We start from the raw sequence: 19,111 nt of genomic DNA, 5'->3' as shown, positions 1-19,111 counted from the left end.
ATTCCCTGTTTTTCCTATGATTCTTTTAAGGTTTTCATAAAAGTTATAAACAATGATAAGCTTGGAGAAAAGTGAGAATTCCCTCAATGCTACGGAAATAGGAGAAAAATCTATTCAGATACCTTCAAGATATCATATTGTGGTCAATTTTAAGTCATTGGATGGACTCCTAATTGAAACTATTTAGGATAAAAGTGAACTCTGGAGCAACTAAATATCCATTTTCATTATAAGAAAATAACCATTGATGAAGTAAGAATTTTACAGGAAATCGGAAATGTTTACGATATCAGGTAAAATTCAAGAATATTTAATCAGCTATTTTGAATTTGGCAATGGAATTGTATTTATAGAACTTCAAACAAAGAGTCAAATATCCTATAAAAGTATTAAAGAAATAAAATGGTTCATATTTAAAACCAAATAAATAAATAAAAAATAAATAAATTTTAAAACTAAAATATATTATACAAACATATTTATTACAATGTATTTATAACACAACATAAATTACTGAAATTTTAACAAATTAATATTATAACTAAGAAATATTAAATTATATCATAACTAAGAAATAATAAAAAATTAGCAAGAAACAAACATTAGCCTGAAAAGAATGATCATGTCCAATGACCATTCCTTCCAATCTTTTAAGAAAGGGGGCAAATTCAACCCCTTTCAATTATTATATTTTTTATTTATTTTTTAATTTTTTATATTTTTGCATCAAACAACAAATTCATCTACATATAGATTTACAAATCAGTTGATCAATTTCAAGTTTCGAACATTTTAAAAATTACAGCACTAAAATTAAAATATTTGCAATTGAGATACCCTTTTATGACTATTTTTATTGTCACAATACCCAGGAATCCAGGATTTATGCCTCTGTCCATGGCCAAAGCCCATGCTGTCCTCTCCGATTGCATCTGTACCGGAACATCCACAGCTGTAAAAAGACAATTGTAGTTTAACAAAAAGGAAGCAAAAATTTAAAGAAATGAAATTCTACTTGACTAAATCTATAGTTGCATCTGAGCATTATTCCAAATTTCCAAATATATAGCTTACGTGGCTCTTTTCATTGTTATTTTGACTTTTAAGACTTACTACATAATTGACTGTCTCTGCATTTAATAGATAAACACATTAAAATCCGAAAATAGATAAACCTATTCTCTTCATTTAAAAAATTTAAGAGGAAGAAAACATTAAAGAAACTTATTAAAAAGCAAAACAACAAAATAATAGATTAAAATATCAAAACCAGAAAGATTTGACAAGTAGAAAATAGTTGATAAAATTATGTCAGTAACTAGAACATACAATTAGAATTCAGATCCTCTGACTTGGCAGACCCCAAATTTTCAACACAGCAAGTTAGAAAACTTCAACTCAACAATCATATTTTAAGCAAACCAGTTTGAACAAGGAAGTTTATAGAATATTAAAGAAAGGAAAGGAAGCTTATAGAATCTATCACAAATGAAAGGACATCATGGGAAGCCTGTGAGTCGCACACAAGTTAAATATTACGAGTTTATAAGCATTTCTACCATGGTGTAGTCTAAGTAGCCAGTTCCAACATTCTTTCATCACTGTTTGATTCCACAGCTTATTTTTATCATGGGGTATGCCAAGTTGCCAATTCACAAGCAAACTACTTGTTTTTGAAAAACCTTCACAAATACTCAGCGATTTTAAAACCTGGGTATGCAACAACTAGGCATACGCCGTGCAACTCCTATATAACTTTGGTCCAAATGAAAATAATAGGTAGAAAAATGGCCTACACAAGGAACTCTAGAGAAAATATCTAATTAAAATATCCAATCATGTCATATCTGCTTATAATATATGATATGGATATGTTGATATGAGACAGCATTGGGGAAACCCAGTGAAATCATTAACCAAATCTGAGATTTGTGTATGTATTAAGGGAGATTACAGCATGGTAATCTCACTGACCACATGAAATCATTTTTATTCATCTTTTCTTCATTATATATCATTTTACTTGTATGACCTTTTACAGCCCTAAACATAAGGATTTTGAGATCAAATATAACTTTTTATAGTGGATAATATATGATGCAGAATTCGTAGGTATTGAAAACTAGAACTAGTTAATTTGCTCTTCAATTGTATGTGTTCTATCAGATTTTCTTCGTATTGAATAAAATACACCCTAAAATCTTACTAAAAGCTCGTCATTCAGATAATATTGATCAAACCTGATGGAAGAAATATGCAGGGTAATAATTCTCGTTATCATTGAAATTTTGGAGTGCCGAACTAAAACGGAATCCCAGCTGTTTAAAATAATATCGCACACTACTTTAAAATAGCCATAGATAAAATTACAGAATCAAAGCTTCCATGTGCCTAATAACAACATAAGTTTTTCAAAATTAAATGAAGCACAATAAAACTGATTTGGCTACAAAGAAATTTCAAAAATAAAATTCGTGAGAACCATAGCAAAAGATTTACCTCAAATTTCCACACAACAAAATGTATTTGGCTACGAATAGAATTCATTTCAAAAATAAAATTTGTGCAAACCGCGTACAAAGAGATTTACCTCGAATTTCTGCAAAAATGTATCATGAACCATTGCTTCCATGCCCTAGTTGCCCCAGCGCATTCCTCTGATTCTGGCTGTGTTTGAAAAGGCTACGCCCCCTTCTCCCCTCCTTTGAAATCGTCACATCACGCAGAGAAGCTGCAATTGCATCCTGAGGATTCACATGGCCACTAACACATTAAACCCCTCATATATAGTAACTTCAGAAAATAGTAACACTTTCAGGGCTGCTCTTGAGGAACTTTGTATGGGACACCCTATGTATAAGCATGGTGTTAATAGTCATGATTTATCAAATCTGATTCACAAGGCTCTTTCAAAATGCAAGAGAGCAAAAAATAGAAAATCTGAAACTAATTGTTTTCCAGCCAATGCATGGTTTGATAAGGAATGCAAGAGGGCTAGGAGAAATCTAAGGGAGTCAAATAAAACTAACCTTGACATTAAGACCTACAAACAGATCCTAAAGAAGAAAAAAATCGATTTTATGTCCACAAGGAGAGAGGAGCTAATTTTCTTGGGCATAAATAACCCCAAACGTTTTTGGAAAGTACTCCAACCAAGGAGGAAGCAAACTGAAAATAATATTACTGCCACCCAATGGTTTGATTATGCTAAGAAACTTTATGAACAAGAGGGTGGAGTGGGACAGCCACCTTTGGTCAATGATACCACAAATATTTTTACTGTGCAAGAGATAGAGACAGGGATTAAGAAGTTGGGTGGAGGCAAAGCAAAAGACCTTGTTGCGCTTCAAGCTGAATATTTGAAGTGGGGTATGAAAACTCTTGCACTGCACATCACTGAAATCTTCAACAAAATCTGCCAGGAAGGGTTTCCGAAAGATTGGACAATCAGCCTTGCAATACCACTTTTTAAGAGTGGTGATGTTAACAATCCCTCCAACTACAGGACTATAATGATCAATCCCCTCTTTGCTAAACTTTTTGGCAGTATGATAGAAACTAGGATCAGCAAATGGGCAGAAGAAAATCATAAACGTGCTAAAGGGCAAGCTGGTTTTAGGCCAAAGCACTCGACAGTGGATCACTGTGTCACTCTGAGACACATTATTGAAAAAGAGTGGGAGAAAAAAGAAGAGGTTTTTTGTTGCTTTGTTGACTTCAAAAAGGCTTTTGATACCGTTCCGAGAGACAAGCTTTGGTTGAGGATGGAAGAATTGGGGATTCCTAGGCATCTCAGAGCTGCTGCTCATAGAATGTACGAAGAGGTGAAAGTCAAAATCAGAACTTCAGATGGCATTTCAGAATGTTTTAGGAGCGATATCGGGGTCAAACAGGGCTGCCCTTTATCCCCTACTTTATTTGGTTTATATATTGACAAACTGGAAGAGTGGTTAAACACGCAAGAGCGTGAAGGCATTCAGCTAGGGGAATTTGTTATAAAGCTACTCCTATATGCGGACGACCTCATTTTAATTGCCAAATCTGCTTGTGGTTTGCAAGACCATCTATCTTCTCTTGAGCGCTTTTGTAGAATGGTGGGGATGCAAGTCAATATCAGCAAAACCAAGGTTATGATTTTCTCTAATAATAAAAAATAGCATCAACATGAATTTTATTACAATGGAAGTGTTCTCGAAGAAGTTGCGGAATATAAATACCTTGGCATCGATTTCAACAAAAAACTAAGCTGGTCTAGCTGCAGGTATAAAAGGACATTAGGTGGATGGAAGGCTTTCTACGCTCTTCAGAATAGGTGCCGTGAAGCGGAGTTGTGGGATTGGAAAACTATTCAAACCTTGTTTGGTCTTCTTGTGCTGCCAGTTGTTCTTTATGGGTGTGAATTATGGGCCAGCAGCACTACTATAGCACAATGGAAACAAATCGAAGGAATCCAAAAGCGCTTGATTACAAGCAAGTTTAAAATTAAAAGCACTGTTCCATATGACATCATGCTAAGTGAAATGGGGGCTGCGCCTATTGAGGCACTTGCTATGGTTCGCCTTTTAAGCTATCTAAAAAGAATCGATAAAATGGAAGAGGATAGATGGCCGAAAGTTGTCTTTAGTGACACACTATGTAAGCGAAAAAGGACATGGATGCAACAAAATATCAAGTTGATGAGTAAATGGAATATTCATTTCAATATGTGCCCCACAAGTAATAAAGAAATAAAGGTCTTTGTTATGGAGAAATTCTACAAGAGAAATTGGGGAAGCGAGATTGGGAGGAAGAAACTATATTATATAAATGAGTTCAACCCCACTTGTGATCAACTCGAAAAAGTGTACATAGGAGCCAACATTTCTTGGAGAGCTAAAATTCTTATTGCTCAGCTGAGAACTAACTCTCACCAACTTCGTTGTGAGACCGGGCGTTGGAAGAGGCCAAAAGAGGCTTGGGAAGAGAGAATTTGCAGATTTTGCAATTCTGGGAAAGTGGAAACTGAACAGCACTTTATTCTAGAATGTGAGGCCTACAAGGATAGCAGGGATAAGTTTGCGGATACTATATGTGACAGTTCTTGGCATAACCTGTTCAACGAAGAGTACATTGAGCAATTGGGGGGGCTCATCATTAGTCTACACAAGAGGCGAACAACGCTACTTAAGTTTGATTGAGTTGTCTTGCTGTCCCATAGGCTATTTTTGGCCTCGTGGACATTAAATTTTTATCTATCTATCTATAAAGGGGTTTTCTCCAACGGTAATACTACTTTTTCTTTCCTCGACGAAAACAGCCATCGAGCAAGAGAGCCATTGGTTAAACCAGAAAAGCAAAAAGCACACAATCGATTAAAACAAAAAAACAAACAATCGATTAAACAGAAAAAACACACAATCGATTAAAGGAAAGAACACAGAACACAATCGATTTAAAACGACAAAAAACTAATAAAACAAGATGAAGGGTAATAGATACTACTTTTCTCAACGGTAATACTATTTTTTCCCTAATGAAAATAGGGCAACATCTATATAGTCACGAAAATGCACTTCCTTACGAAGGAGAGGACTTACAATTTTTTTTTTAAAGTTAGAAAAAACAATGTAAAGGAAGTGCATTTTCGTGGCTGTATAGCCACGGGCTGAAAATAGTGGCAAGTGGCACAGGTTTTATGTAACAGTGGTAAAAAATCAAACAATTATTTCTTTAGAGTTCATGATGGATCATTGAGTGTGATTTGAAACATCTATGTAAAAATATGACACACAATCTATGATACACAATAAAATATGCATCTCTCTACTATGAGTAATTGTAGAAATTTTGTTCATGTTAATTCTTTAGAACCATTGCAAACAAACACATTTACCTTTAAAACAAGAGACACAATGCGTCATAGTCCCTGCCTAGTGCATAATGGTTGTAGAGGTGTAGATGAGTGAGAATAAGGTTAAATAGTTCTAAATTAACATTGGGAATGCATTAATTTTTGCCTAGAAATGCACTTGTGATCTGATAGGATGGCTCATAATTTGTTGTTAAATTCTCGTCCTAGAAATGGACTTGTGATATGATAGGATGACTCACATTTTGTTGTTAAGTTCTCGTGCTATATTATTATATATCTGAGCATTTAAGCCAAAGTCCCTAATATGGCACTAACTACTTAATATCATACTACGATCAATACATATGCTTTAGACAAATTTGCACTTTTTACATTGACAACTTAAAATATGTGTAATGAGGAAAGATATCCATACCAATATTTGAATTATAGAACTTGAAGAAGTGATGAAGCATTTTGAGTATCACATTATATGTTTAAGCATACCATGCATGCTACTAGAGAACCATAAGTAGTTGGAAAAACTCCCCCAACTATGTATTATTCTCATCTTGATTATCAAATGGAACTCACACTATTTTTAATTATTAGCACTAGACAAAAACTAGGATATAGATATAGATAAAGATAAATAACAGTATAGAACAATAATGTAGTGCCTACCCCTAAGTCACATTTCAGTTATCATTGCCAAACTCTTTTAGGCCAGTTTTATACTGATGTTTAGTAGCATTGCTTTCAGATTTTCAGATATTGTTTCAGATTTAGTTGATTATATGATGAGATTACTTGATACTCTATATTTCATGCATGTATGATGATTATTTAGTGTTTTCAGTTATCGATGATGATTAGTTAGATGGTTTATTATCACCTGTGTTTTCTTATGGATACTTACCCCATACTGCATGTGTATGGTGTGCGTGTTTGTTTTCCTTATGTATGGTGTTTCTGATGTGGTTAAGGAAGGGAGTCGTAGTCACCTGCTAGTCGGGATCTATAGGATGCACCACTTCCTGCCATTGCTTGTTTAGCTTAGAATATTGTGTCTGTACATGCGTGGATTTTATGTAGGTTGCAGGTACTGGGTATCGATTTCCTTGAATTGCCAAGATGAGCGTACCCTATCGCATTATCTCAATGGTAAGAGAGGGGAGATAAATCTTAAGTCTAAATCCTAAACCCTTTAGCCATTTGTCCTAATTGATAATTAGGATAAGTATCCGAGTTGAGTACCCTTCGAATGCGTCGAATGACATTAATTCATGATTACAACCCTTTGTTGATTTAGTATGTGTTTTGCTATGATGGGTTTTTGTATGTTGTCTTTATGAGTCTTTGGTGTATTTTCTATTAATTAAGTTTAATTAAAAGATTAATTAATGATTTAATTTAATAGAAAATTAATATGATATTTTAATATTTAATTAATTGAAAAATTAATTAAATAAAAGAATTAAATTTGGAGATAAAAGTTTAAGGATAAATTTAAAACATGATAATATTCATTTAATTTAATAATAATATATTTAGAGTTCATTTTTAAATAAATGCTAAATATTATTGTTATTTAAGTTAATTAAATATTTTATCAATTAAGTTTCTAAAATAAATTAAAAGTAAAAAAAAAAAGGTATTTAATTATTAAAAGATTCTACATCACATGATGCAAGCATGAGTTGAAGATTAAAAAAATTAATTAAAAGATAAAATAAGTGAAAATAATAATGTTATTTTAATTTCATAAAGTGTGCATAGGATTAAAAGTAATAAAGATTAAAAATAGAAGTCAAGTGGAAAATTAAATAAAGTTATTTAATAATTCATGTAACGTGCATTAAAAGATAAAGTAAAGATAAATAAAGTTAATTTTGAGTTGAGTCTTGGGAGCAAGGAGTCCTCTCGGATGAACGCACAATTAGTGCCCCAATTTGAGGAGAAACCTCCTTATCAAAATTTTGGGGTTCATTATCGGGGATCGTGAATTTTGGAGATAGGAATTTTGAGGAGACAACTTTTGGAAGTGAATTTTGGAAGGAGAATTCTAGGAAAGATTTTCAGAAGAAAGTTATTGAAGAGGAGCGAATCCTCTTACAATTTTGGGGATTACATATTAGCATCAGGCTCAGGTAGGGTTGTGTGTTGATCATTGATTAATTATGCAATTATCCGTCCCTGTCTTCTTCGTGTCTGTGGATTGTAAATTTGAATTCTCCATGACGAAAGTTTAAACTTTTCAATATTGTGAATTATTAATGGCTTGTCAATAACTTCTGTATACGTGGGAAATAGAAAAGTAACCAAAAACCCTTGTTTTCTGGATTAAAGAAAATAGGTCTAATCGAGAAGGGGTTGAATTTAAAATTCTAAATTAATCTTTTTTTTTGAATGGTTTATAATGCTTTCTCCATCAGATTATAGATGAAATCAATTTTTTTTAAAAAATAATAAATAATAATAAAAAATAGATATGTATTAAAGAAATTGTTAAATAATTTTAAATATTTATAAAATTTTATAAACTAAATAAATTATATTTTTAAATGAAATTGTTTAACAAATTCTAACATATAATAAAGTTTTATTAAAAAATATATATATAAGTATGGGGGGTCGTTGACCCACACCCCTACTAAATTGTCGACCGTCGCGTGTCGCAGTATGTACTGTTGCAGCAACAGTACTGCTGCGGCAGCAATACTGCTGCGACAGTAGGTACTACTGCGACAACAGTACCCTACACAGCATATGAATGCTGCAGGATAGCGATTTAAAATTGCTAGTTAGATTTTATTTAAAACTTTTACATGTCATCCCAAATCAATTGAATTCGGTTGTGATTCAAGTTTTCTTTTTTATAATATAAATTGCATTTAGTTTTTTTTTTATAAGTTTTAATCAAATTTAATTTATGATATTAGTATTTTTACTATTAAACTTTTATAATATTTTACAATTTGATACATTAATAATAAATATTATATATTGAAATAAAACTTTAATCAATTTAAATTAAATATGTTTCAAATAATATTTTTTAAGATTAGAAGTTATTATTAAAGATTAAAATATTGATTTTAATAAAATCACAATTAATTTTATTTATAATCATTAAGGGGTTACTTTTACAACTTAATAAAATGAAAAGGTTATCCTAGATTATTTTGTTAGGAAAATTGACTTTTAAACGTGAGAGCAATTATATATATATATATATATATATATATATATATATATATATATATATATATATATATATATATATATATATATATATATATATATATATATATATATATATAGGTTGAATTAATTATCGGTTTAAATTATAAGGGTAATACTGTGAACCTTATACACTTAAAACGATCATTGAAATGCAAACTGAAACCTTATATTCAACTTTACCATGTGATTTAAAACAAGCCAAAACATGTATTTGCATCTTGTTTCTTATGATGTCTATGTTTGGGAGTATTGGGGTTTTGTCCTAGTGTCGACCAGTTTAGGTTGTTACCAGAGGCTCAGGGGTTATGCGAATGTGATGATATGATGATTTGTTCTCGATCTATCTAAACCCAACCATGGTGATGTGTGATATGCTCTATGATGGATGTATTTACTGGTTGTTATTGCTTTCTAGTTTCCTTGTGTGGAGCTGAGGTGTATGTTTATGAGATACCTGACTTAACCACTTTTGAGTCATTGATCAGTTATACTTAGGTTGCTTCCCAGTCGCTTTAAGAGGACTAAAATATTTTGGATGGTTTTCTCTTGATGATGTCATGTTGTGACATGTTTGACTTGACCATTTTGGAGTCTTCGATCAGTATTGTGATTTATTCTTGGGATACTCTCTGGTTGCTTGTTGGAGAACCTCTGGATATTGTGATTTATCATGGATGCCTTCAGTTGTTGATAGAGAACTATTGTGATCATTATGATTATTATTTGATGCTTATCAGTTGCTCATGGAGAACTGATGTGAGTATTTTGGATTATATTTATGATGCTTTCAGTCGCTTGTATAGGACCAAGGTGATTTTATTATGATTCTTGATTTGTGATTTCATGAGCCTAGGGTAGGTTATCTATGTGTAGTGTCAGGAAGTGGCTTGCAATGGGGGTTGGGGCCCTAAGAGGTTGCCTGGAGAAACCCATTGTAAGTTGTTTTAATAAGTGAAAACATTTAAATTAAATGAAGATTAAAATGAACCTAACAAGATAATTGTATGTTCTCTCCCATGCCTTGAGTGCTAGTACAGACTAGGATGGGGTAGAGAGAATGCTTGGTTGTGACCTTGCATTTTGTAGTATGCCTCATCAATATGAGAGGATACTAGTGGCCACAGGATCACAGGGGACTCGAGATTCCTAAGGGATTGCTCGAGTAACTTTCAAAGTGACTTTTGCGATGACACTTTCTCAATTGCACAATAGGTTTCCTACGTGTCTTTGTGGTGCCTTTGGGTCTAGATGTCAATCTATGTGTTGGAACCTTTGAGTTAGTATACTTTTAGGATTTCCTAGACTTAGAGAGTACTTGTGTTTTGTGTTTTGATATCTTGTTTGGGACTTGAGACTATCTCCTCAGCGCGGTGGGAGTGGACCACTTAGGTTCCATGCGATCGGGTGGTAGTGCTTTTTATTCTTACCATTGAGATCCGTCCATAGTCACCATGGCTGGAGCTTTCTTGGTTGGCATTTACCTTCGTTCTATTCATGGATTATTATTATGGATGGTTAGATTTTATGATGGATGTTTTATCATTATGGATGTATGGATGTATCATGTATGGTGAATGATTTCATTTATTTTACTGTACTTTGTATCATGGCTTTGAGGATGATGTATCTTTATTTCTACTTGTGTATATTCTTTTAAGCCTTTCATACCCTGTGACATGTATAATGGATGATTGAGCATTCCAAATTAATTTGCCAAGAGGCATTCAGAACAAATGTATATTATATGGACATTGGACTTTATAATTATTCTTTCATATGGATGTAGCATTTGATGGACTTAGTTTTAGATTAGATTTATATGTGACTCAACGTCTTGGGATCCTTAAGGATTGTAACCTGTTATGTACATTTGTTGATGATTACATGTTATTGCTTCCACTACTATGTGTTTGATGTGCATGTTATACTTTCTTTCTTAAAAAAAAAAAAATGTGTTTAGCAAACTTAGTAAAACTTTAGGTTATTCTTTTGGATCTCTTGGCGGGGCATTACAAATAACAACACAAGCATATATGCAGAGGAGAAAATGATAGATAATATAGGTGAGGAAGAGGAAGAGAGATAAAATAGTAAGATAGAGTGATACTAGCATATGTTAGGAATAAGGTGTCTCAACCTTGTATAATTCCTATTCTTATTATTATTTGTTTTGTAAAATGTATTTTTGCAAATAATATGTAAATGTGAGTGTACATGTCTAGTTGGCATTTTGATCACTTACATGTGTCGGCATCTTGAAGTGTGTGAAGGAGATCATGGCTGAAATGGTTATGATGGATTCCTATGACGCGTAAGAGCTATTTAAGGAATGAGCTATGATAGGTGTAAGAGCATCTTATGAAATGAGGCCTATTTGGGCGCCCAAGAATGAGTGGTTGGTGTGTGTAAGAGAATATGAAAAAAATAGGTTGGTATGACGGATTCCCTTACACTTCTCTTGTGACCACTATTTTTGGTGGATTCTATGACAAGCTGTCATTGTCTATTCAAGGGATGGATGCCCTTTTCTTGGTATTGGATGTACATGTGGCATTGTGCATGTTTCTTGGTGGTTGAGCCATGAAAAATGCCCAACTCCATTATGGGCATGTTGTTGGGTCTTAAGATGTTCATAAAAGGAGTATTACATGTTGTAATGTAATAGTGTGATAGATGAAAGTTTGCAGGTACCAAGGTACTGCTGGAGTCTTCTATTGTTGATGTTGAACTTGCATTGCAAGTGTATTGTAATCTTGTGTTTAAGATAATACATTGTGCAGGTTCTGGAGGGGTGGGGTTGTTTTACCAAAAGGTTTTTCCCCACCGACAAATCTTTGTGTTATGTGTTCTTTCTCTATCTAATTTCTGTATGCATGGTTGGCTGCAATAATGTTGTTTACATGATATTGAATCTGTAAGTGTAGAAGATTTTAAAAGGATTTGCACCATACTTTCCTTATGAGATTAGTGTAGGAAGCTGTTTTCACACCTGAGTTTCCTTACAAGTGGTATCAGAGCTTGATCAACTTTTGATCCTAGTTGTTGGGTAGGGTTTTTTGAGCTAATCTCAAGTTGAGTGGGAGTCTTCTGCAGAGCATCCTGAATCTTATTTGCAGATTGAGATGGCGAGTTCATCATATGGAAGAATGGAGGTGGAGAAATTTAATGGCACTAATTTCGAGTTGTGGAAACTCAAGATGGAAGACTTGTTGGAAGATTGTGACCTATGGGAAGCGACAACAAGCACTACAAGACCATCAACTATAACTCAAGCAGATTGGGATATCAAAGATCATAAAGCTAAGGGTCTCATAAGACTTTGTTTAACCAATGTAGTCCTTCTAAATGTTCTAGATGAGAAAATTGCATATAGTTTGTGGGAGAGACTTAGGGCCATGTATCAGGCCAAATCTTTGGTGAACAAGTTGTTCCTGAGGAAGAAGTTGTATTCTCTATGAATGTAGGAAGGTGGATCCTTAATGGATCATTTAAATGCATTTAATCTACTGGCTGCATAGTTGACATCTGCTGGTGTCAAGTTAGAGGAGGAGGATCATTGCTACACACTTTTGTGTTCTTTACCGGATTCATGGGACCATCTTGTGATGGCTCTCAGAAGCACATCAGTCACCTTCAAAATGGATGATGTGGTGTCTTCGTTGCTATCAAAGGAGATGTGGAGAAAGGTTTCCATTTCGAAAAAAGAAGCCCTTGCAATTTGTGGAAGATCCACGGAAAGAGGAAAGAAAAATGACAATAAGTCTAACAATAAGGGTAGATCCAAATCCCGTAGGAAGTCAAAGACTTCCAATAAGTCCAAGGAAAAATGTTGGAACTGTGAAAAGACTGGGCACTTTCGTAAAGACTATAAAGAGCCTAAGAAGAAGAAGAAAGCCTCAGATTCTGGTTCTTAACAATCTCAAAAAGATGGCGATGCATTCATCGTAGCTTTGGCAACCCATGCATCTGATGATGTATGGTTGGTTGACTCGGGTGCATCTTTTCACATGACCTCTCATCGAAATTGGTTCTCAAAATATGAAGAATTCGATGGTGGAAAGGTGTACTTAGGTGATGATTCTCACTTGAAGATAGTTGGACATAGAAGGGTCACTATCAAATTTCCTGATGGACGAGTAAAGGGAATCAATGGAGTTATGCACATTCCAGGCTTGGCACGAAACCTATTATTTGTAAGTATGCTAAACGATGTAGGTGTGTAAGTTGTTTTTTTGAAAGAAGGATGTAAGATGATTAGAGGATCGATGGTGCTTGCTAAGGGTACTAGGAGAGGTACTTTGTTTCAGCTAGATGCATGTATTCCTCTATGTAACAGTTCTTCATCCTCACCATCTGAACGAGCAATGAAGAATTTTGTGGTTATTGGTTCCGATGGCAATGCAAACACTTTGGAAGGTAAGATTCCTGCAGAAAAGACAATGTTGTGGCATATGAGACTTGGCCACATTGGTGAGAAGGGTCTCAGAACCCTGAAAAAGAAAAATCTTGTTGAGGGGTTAAATGATTGCAATCTCAAGTTCAACTTCTGTGAACGCTGTGTCTCTGGTAAACAAAATCGTGTTCAGTTTTACTCTAGTTCTCACAAATCTTGTGATGTTTTGGATCTTATTCATTCTGATGTATTTGGTCCTGCAAAAGTTCCTTCGATCTCCAAGTCTGTATTTTTTGTATCTTTCATAGATGATTACAGTAGAAGGACATGGATTTATTTCCTTAAAAGTAAGACACAAGTCTTTAGTCGATTCAAGGAATTTAAAGCCCTTGTAGAGAATCAGACTAGTAAGAAGATTAAGTGTGTGAGAACTGACAATGGTGGTGAGTTTTTCTCAGTAGAGTTTGAACAGTTCTGTAAAGAACAAGGTATCGAGAGGCATAAGACAACTCCTTATACCTCGAAGAAAAATGGAGTTGCAGAGAGAATGAACAAGACACTGATGGAGAAGGCTAGGAGTATGCTTAGTGGAGCTGGTTTAGAACAAAGGTTTTGGGCCGAAGCTGTGGCCACTGCTTGCTATTTGGTTAACAGATCTCCTACATCAGCCCTTGTTGGTAAGACACCCATGGAGGTGTGGTCTGGTAAGAAGCCTTCAATTAGACATCTTCATGTTTTTGGTTGTGAAGCTTATGCATATGTTCCAAAGGAGAAAAGATCTAAGTTGGAAAACAAAGCTGTTAAATGTATTTTCATCGGGTATAGTGGTGGTGTGAAAGGATACAAGCTTTGGGATCCTGTGACTAGTAAGGTGTTGTATAGCAGAAATGTTATTTTTAGAGAGCTAACATCTTCTCCTATTGTGCTACAACCAGATGAAAAAGAAAAGAAAAAAGATGTTGTTCAGTTGCCTCCTACCCTTGAGAAGACTGAACAGAGAGACCATGTTGGGTCTAATGATGAGGAGAGCTCTAGCAGCTCTGATAATTTAGAAGAAGAGGAAGAACAACCTCAACCTCAGCCCTTGAGGAGATCCACGAGAGAAAGAAAGCAACCAAAAAGGTTTGGTTATTCTATGTTAGATTCCAGTTGTGCTTTTTCTTTGATTACTAACACTGATGAGCCTAGATCTGTGAAAGAGGCTTTGGGCATGGAAGATGCAGGTTCCTGGATTGAGGCTATGGATGATGAGATGGCTTCATTAGAGAAAAATAAAACATGGGACCTTGTACCTTTTCCTAAACGGAGAAAACCTATTGGCTGTAAATGGGTGTTCAAGAAGAAATTCTGTGCAGATGGTAGTGTTGAAAGGTACAAAGCTAGATTGGTTGCAAAGGGGTATTCACAGGTAGAGGGAATAGATTATGGTGAAATATTCTCTCCTATTGCAAAGTTGATATCCATTAGATTTCTGTTATCTCTTGCTGCATCATATGATTTAGAGATAGAACAGATGGATGTGAAAACAACTTTCCTTCATGGTGATTTGGAGGAAGAGATTTATATGTCACAGCCTGAGCACTACATTGTTAAAGGTAAAGAATCCTTTGTTTGCAGATTGAAAAAATCTCTATATGGTTTGAAGCAATCTCCTAGCATGTGGTACCTTAAGTTTGATGCCTTTGTGTTGTCAATTGGATTTGTAAGATCGAAATCAGATCATTGTGTTTATTTCAGAGTTGAAAATGATCACCTTCTTATTGTTGCATTATATGTTGATGATATGTTGCTATTTGGGAAGGGTAAGGGTATGATTTCTGATTTTAAATCTCAGTTGTCAGCACAGTTTGAGATGAAAGATCTTGGAGCATCTAGGTACATCTTAGGTATGGAAATTAGTAGAGACAGGTCTAACAGAAAACTTTGGTTGAGTCAGAGTAAGTATGTGAAGTTTGTGTTGGACAGGTTCAGCATGGCAGATTGTAGACCACTATGTGTTCCTATTTCTGTGGGAACAAAGTTATCTGTAGATGATTTCCAAAATCTTCTAGTGAGGTGGAGGACATGAGTAGAGTACCTTATGCTAGTGCAGTTGGTAGTCTTATGTATGCTATGGTCTGTACTAGACCAGACATTGCCCAAGCAGTGGGAGTCCTGAGTCGATTTATGGCTAACCCTGGACAGGTACATTGGGATGCAGTTAAGCGAGTATTCAGATATTTGAGGGGTACATCAGATTACTCCATATGTTATCATGGTAACTCTTCTGGATCTCCGCATTTAGTTTGTATTCATGGGTTTGTGGATTCAGATTGGGCAGGTGATATTGATCGCAGGAGATCCACCAGTGGTTATGTGTTCACTATGTTTGGTGGTGCCATCAATTGGATGAGTAAGCAACAACCTGTGGTTGCTTTGTCCACTATAGAAGCTGAGTACATGGCTACTACTCATGCTTGTAAGGAAGCCATTTGGCTTAAGAGATTGTGTTCTGATGTTGGTGTTGATGCAGAATAGATTACTATTTGGTGTGATAGTCAGAGTGCTATTTGCCTTGTGAAGAATCCAACTTTCCATGCCAGAACGAAGCACATTGATGTGCAGTTTCACTTTGTGAGAGATATGGTGGAAGATGGAAAGGTAAATTTGGAGAAGGTAGATACTGTGAAGAATGTTGCAGATGCATTAATGAAACCAGTGGGCACTGAGAAGTTCAAATGGTGTTCAGAGTCTATGGGCCTTTCGACCTATAGCGGTTAGTTCCTGTTATGCTCCTGATTGCTCTTACAAGGTGTTCGACAAGTGGGAGAATGTTAAGAATAAGGTGTCTCAACCTTGTATAATTCCTATTCTTATTATTATTTGTTTTGTAAAATGTATTTTTGGAAATAATATGTAAATGTGAGTGTACATGTCTAGTTGGCATGTTGATCACTTACATGTGTCGACATCTTGAAGTGTGTGAAGGAGATCATGGCTGAAATGGTTATGATGGATTCCTATGATGTGTAAGAGCTATTTAAGGAATGAGCTATGACAGGTGTAAGAGCATCTTATGACATGAGGCCTATTTGGGCACCCAAGAATGAGTGGTTGGTGTGTGTAAGCGAATATGCCAAAAATAGGTTGGTATGACGGATTCCTTTACACTTCTCTTGTGATCGCTATTTTTGGCAGATTCTATGACAAGCTGTCATTGTCTATTCAAGGGATGCACGCCCTTTTCTTGGTATTGGATGTACATGTGGCATTGTGCATGTTTCTTGGTGGTTGAGCCATGAAAAATGCCCAACTCCATTATGGGCATGTTGTTGGGTCTTAAGATGTTCATAAAAGGAGTATTCCATGTTGTAATGCAATAGTGTGATAGATGAAAGTTTGCAGGTACCGAGGTGCTGCTAGAGTCTTCTATTGTTGATGTTGAACTTGCATTGCAAGTGTATTGTAATCTTGTGTTGAAGATAATACATTGTGCAGGTTCTGGAGGGGTGGGGTTGTTTTACCGAAAGTTTTTTCCCCACCGACAAATCTTTGTGTTATGTGTTCTTTCTCTATCTAATTTCTGTATGCATGGTTGGTTGCAATAATGTTGTTTACATGATATTGAATCTGTAAGTGTAGAAGATTTTAAAAGGATTTGCACCATACTTTCCTTATGAGATTAGTGTAGGAAGGTGTTTTCGCACCTGAGTTTCCTTACAGCATAAGTTATGTGTGTATGTGTGAATGAGAGAGAGAGAGTGTTAAATATAATTTTTTTTTTTAATAAAACAAATAGTTAAAATAAAATCATGGTTATAATAAAAAATCAAAATATATTATATTTTAATTAATGAAACTAAGAATTTAATTTTTATATTAAAACTCTCATTTCTATAAGAAAAAATGAAATATATTGAAATATAAAAATATTTTATAAGTAAAATTGATTGTTTAATTTTACACAATTAAAGAAGGTTTACTATTTAATGTTTTGTATTTCCAAAATTTTCATAAAATTAAGTAATTATTAATTATGAAATAATGTGTATATAATTTAATATGTACATTTGTAAATAATAAATAGATGTAATACATATTAATTTGATATTGATGAATAAATATGATGTAATAAATAAATAATAGAATATAACTGTTTAATTTTAATACATAGTTTATAAAAACTTAATAATAATTTATATATCTTTTAGAATTGAATTATTTCTTTTTTTGTGGTTATTTCTTCAGTATATTATTTTGATATAAAATATAATTATTAATTTAATATTAAAATATATATATTTAAGTTTTAAATATATTTAAACTAAATGATAAATTGTTTAAATAAATAATAATAATAATAAGTGATATAATTTATAAATTGTAACACTTATCAATTATACATTTTAAAAATACTATTATCAAATATAATTTAAAAATAATATTGTTTAGTTTATTTTTATAAAAGTAAAATAATATTAATAATTTAACTATTTTATTAAAAAAGTAAAGTTTTAAAAAAATTAGAAATTCAAATACAAAGATATAACATATTGAAATTACACACACACACACACACACACACACACACACACACACACACATACACATATACATATACATATATACATATACATATACATATACATATATACATATACATATACATATACAATTTGAACTCATTCATTACATGAAGTTTTAGGAACAAGTCATATCAAATAGTAAAAAAAAACATCAATGTAAAACTAATAATAAAAATATTTAAAATAAGAAATTAAAAATATTTAATAGATTGTGATAATTAATATTGATTATACATGTTGTGTGAGGTGGAAGATAAAATGATTGAAAAAAAAATCTTATCAACTTGTCACAAATGTGGAAAAGATAAAGTTGTAATTAATGCATTCATTAATGCATGATGAAGTTGTTAGAAAATATTTGTATTTTTCGTTGAAGAAAATTAATTTTCTCCCCCACCAAAAATATTATAGACCAATAGAATGAATGAAAAAAGGGATTTATAAAATAATAAAAAATTTAAAAAAGATATAAATATTTGAAGTTTCATATAATCTTTTAAATTCTTTGATTTGATTGGTCAGTGTTAATGTCATATTAGCACTACATGAATGCATAAGTATTCTTGCCATGGACAGAAACTATAAATTATTCTACAATATTTATCACAAATTTACGGAAACAATTTACCCAGCAACCTCGTGCCATTGAAATTTTGTTTTATGGATAATATGGGGACTTCTTGGTATGCTGGGAGGATGCCATTTAATTTAATAGATGGCCCTTTTTTTTAATATTTATTTTTTGATAAAAAAATTGATTAACTTATTTTTAGAGGATTATATTTATTTACATATATTTGTAGAATTTATGTTTTGTTTGTAATATTTATATGCTAATTTAGTGTATTTTATTTTATTTTTTGGATAAACAATTAAAAACTTAGAACTAGATAGAGCATTGTTGACACACTCACTCATAACATTAAGTAGAGATCTTATTAAACATTAACTAGTCGATATCAAAACTAAAAACCAAGTGTTAGCAATTAAATGATACTACATAACTAACACCTCCAGACTCATCCGACACAACCATAATTATAATAAGTACACTAACAACACACACCATTAAAGTCT

General features: G+C 33.3%; 1 long non-coding RNA gene across 1 annotated transcript; it reads right to left on the bottom strand.

The window, feature by feature from the left end:
* Positions 1-510: 510 nt before the first annotated feature.
* On the bottom strand, positions 511-2,808 carry LOC149543257 (uncharacterized). The gene is made up of 2 exons (XR_016355227.1): positions 2,591-2,808; positions 511-952 (listed from the first exon to the last, which is right to left on the bottom strand). It is a non-coding gene; the product is annotated as an uncharacterized LOC149543257 (long non-coding RNA).
* Between the last annotated feature and the right edge of the window lie 16,303 nt (positions 2,809-19,111).

Source organism: Cupressus sempervirens, chromosome 8, assembly GCF_028749045.1.
Source record: "Cupressus sempervirens isolate cs-2001-9-10 chromosome 8, ASM2874904v1, whole genome shotgun sequence".
Lineage (NCBI taxonomy): Eukaryota > Viridiplantae > Streptophyta > Pinopsida > Cupressales > Cupressaceae > Cupressus > Cupressus sempervirens.
This window is presented reverse-complemented; position numbering and strand designations above follow the sequence as displayed.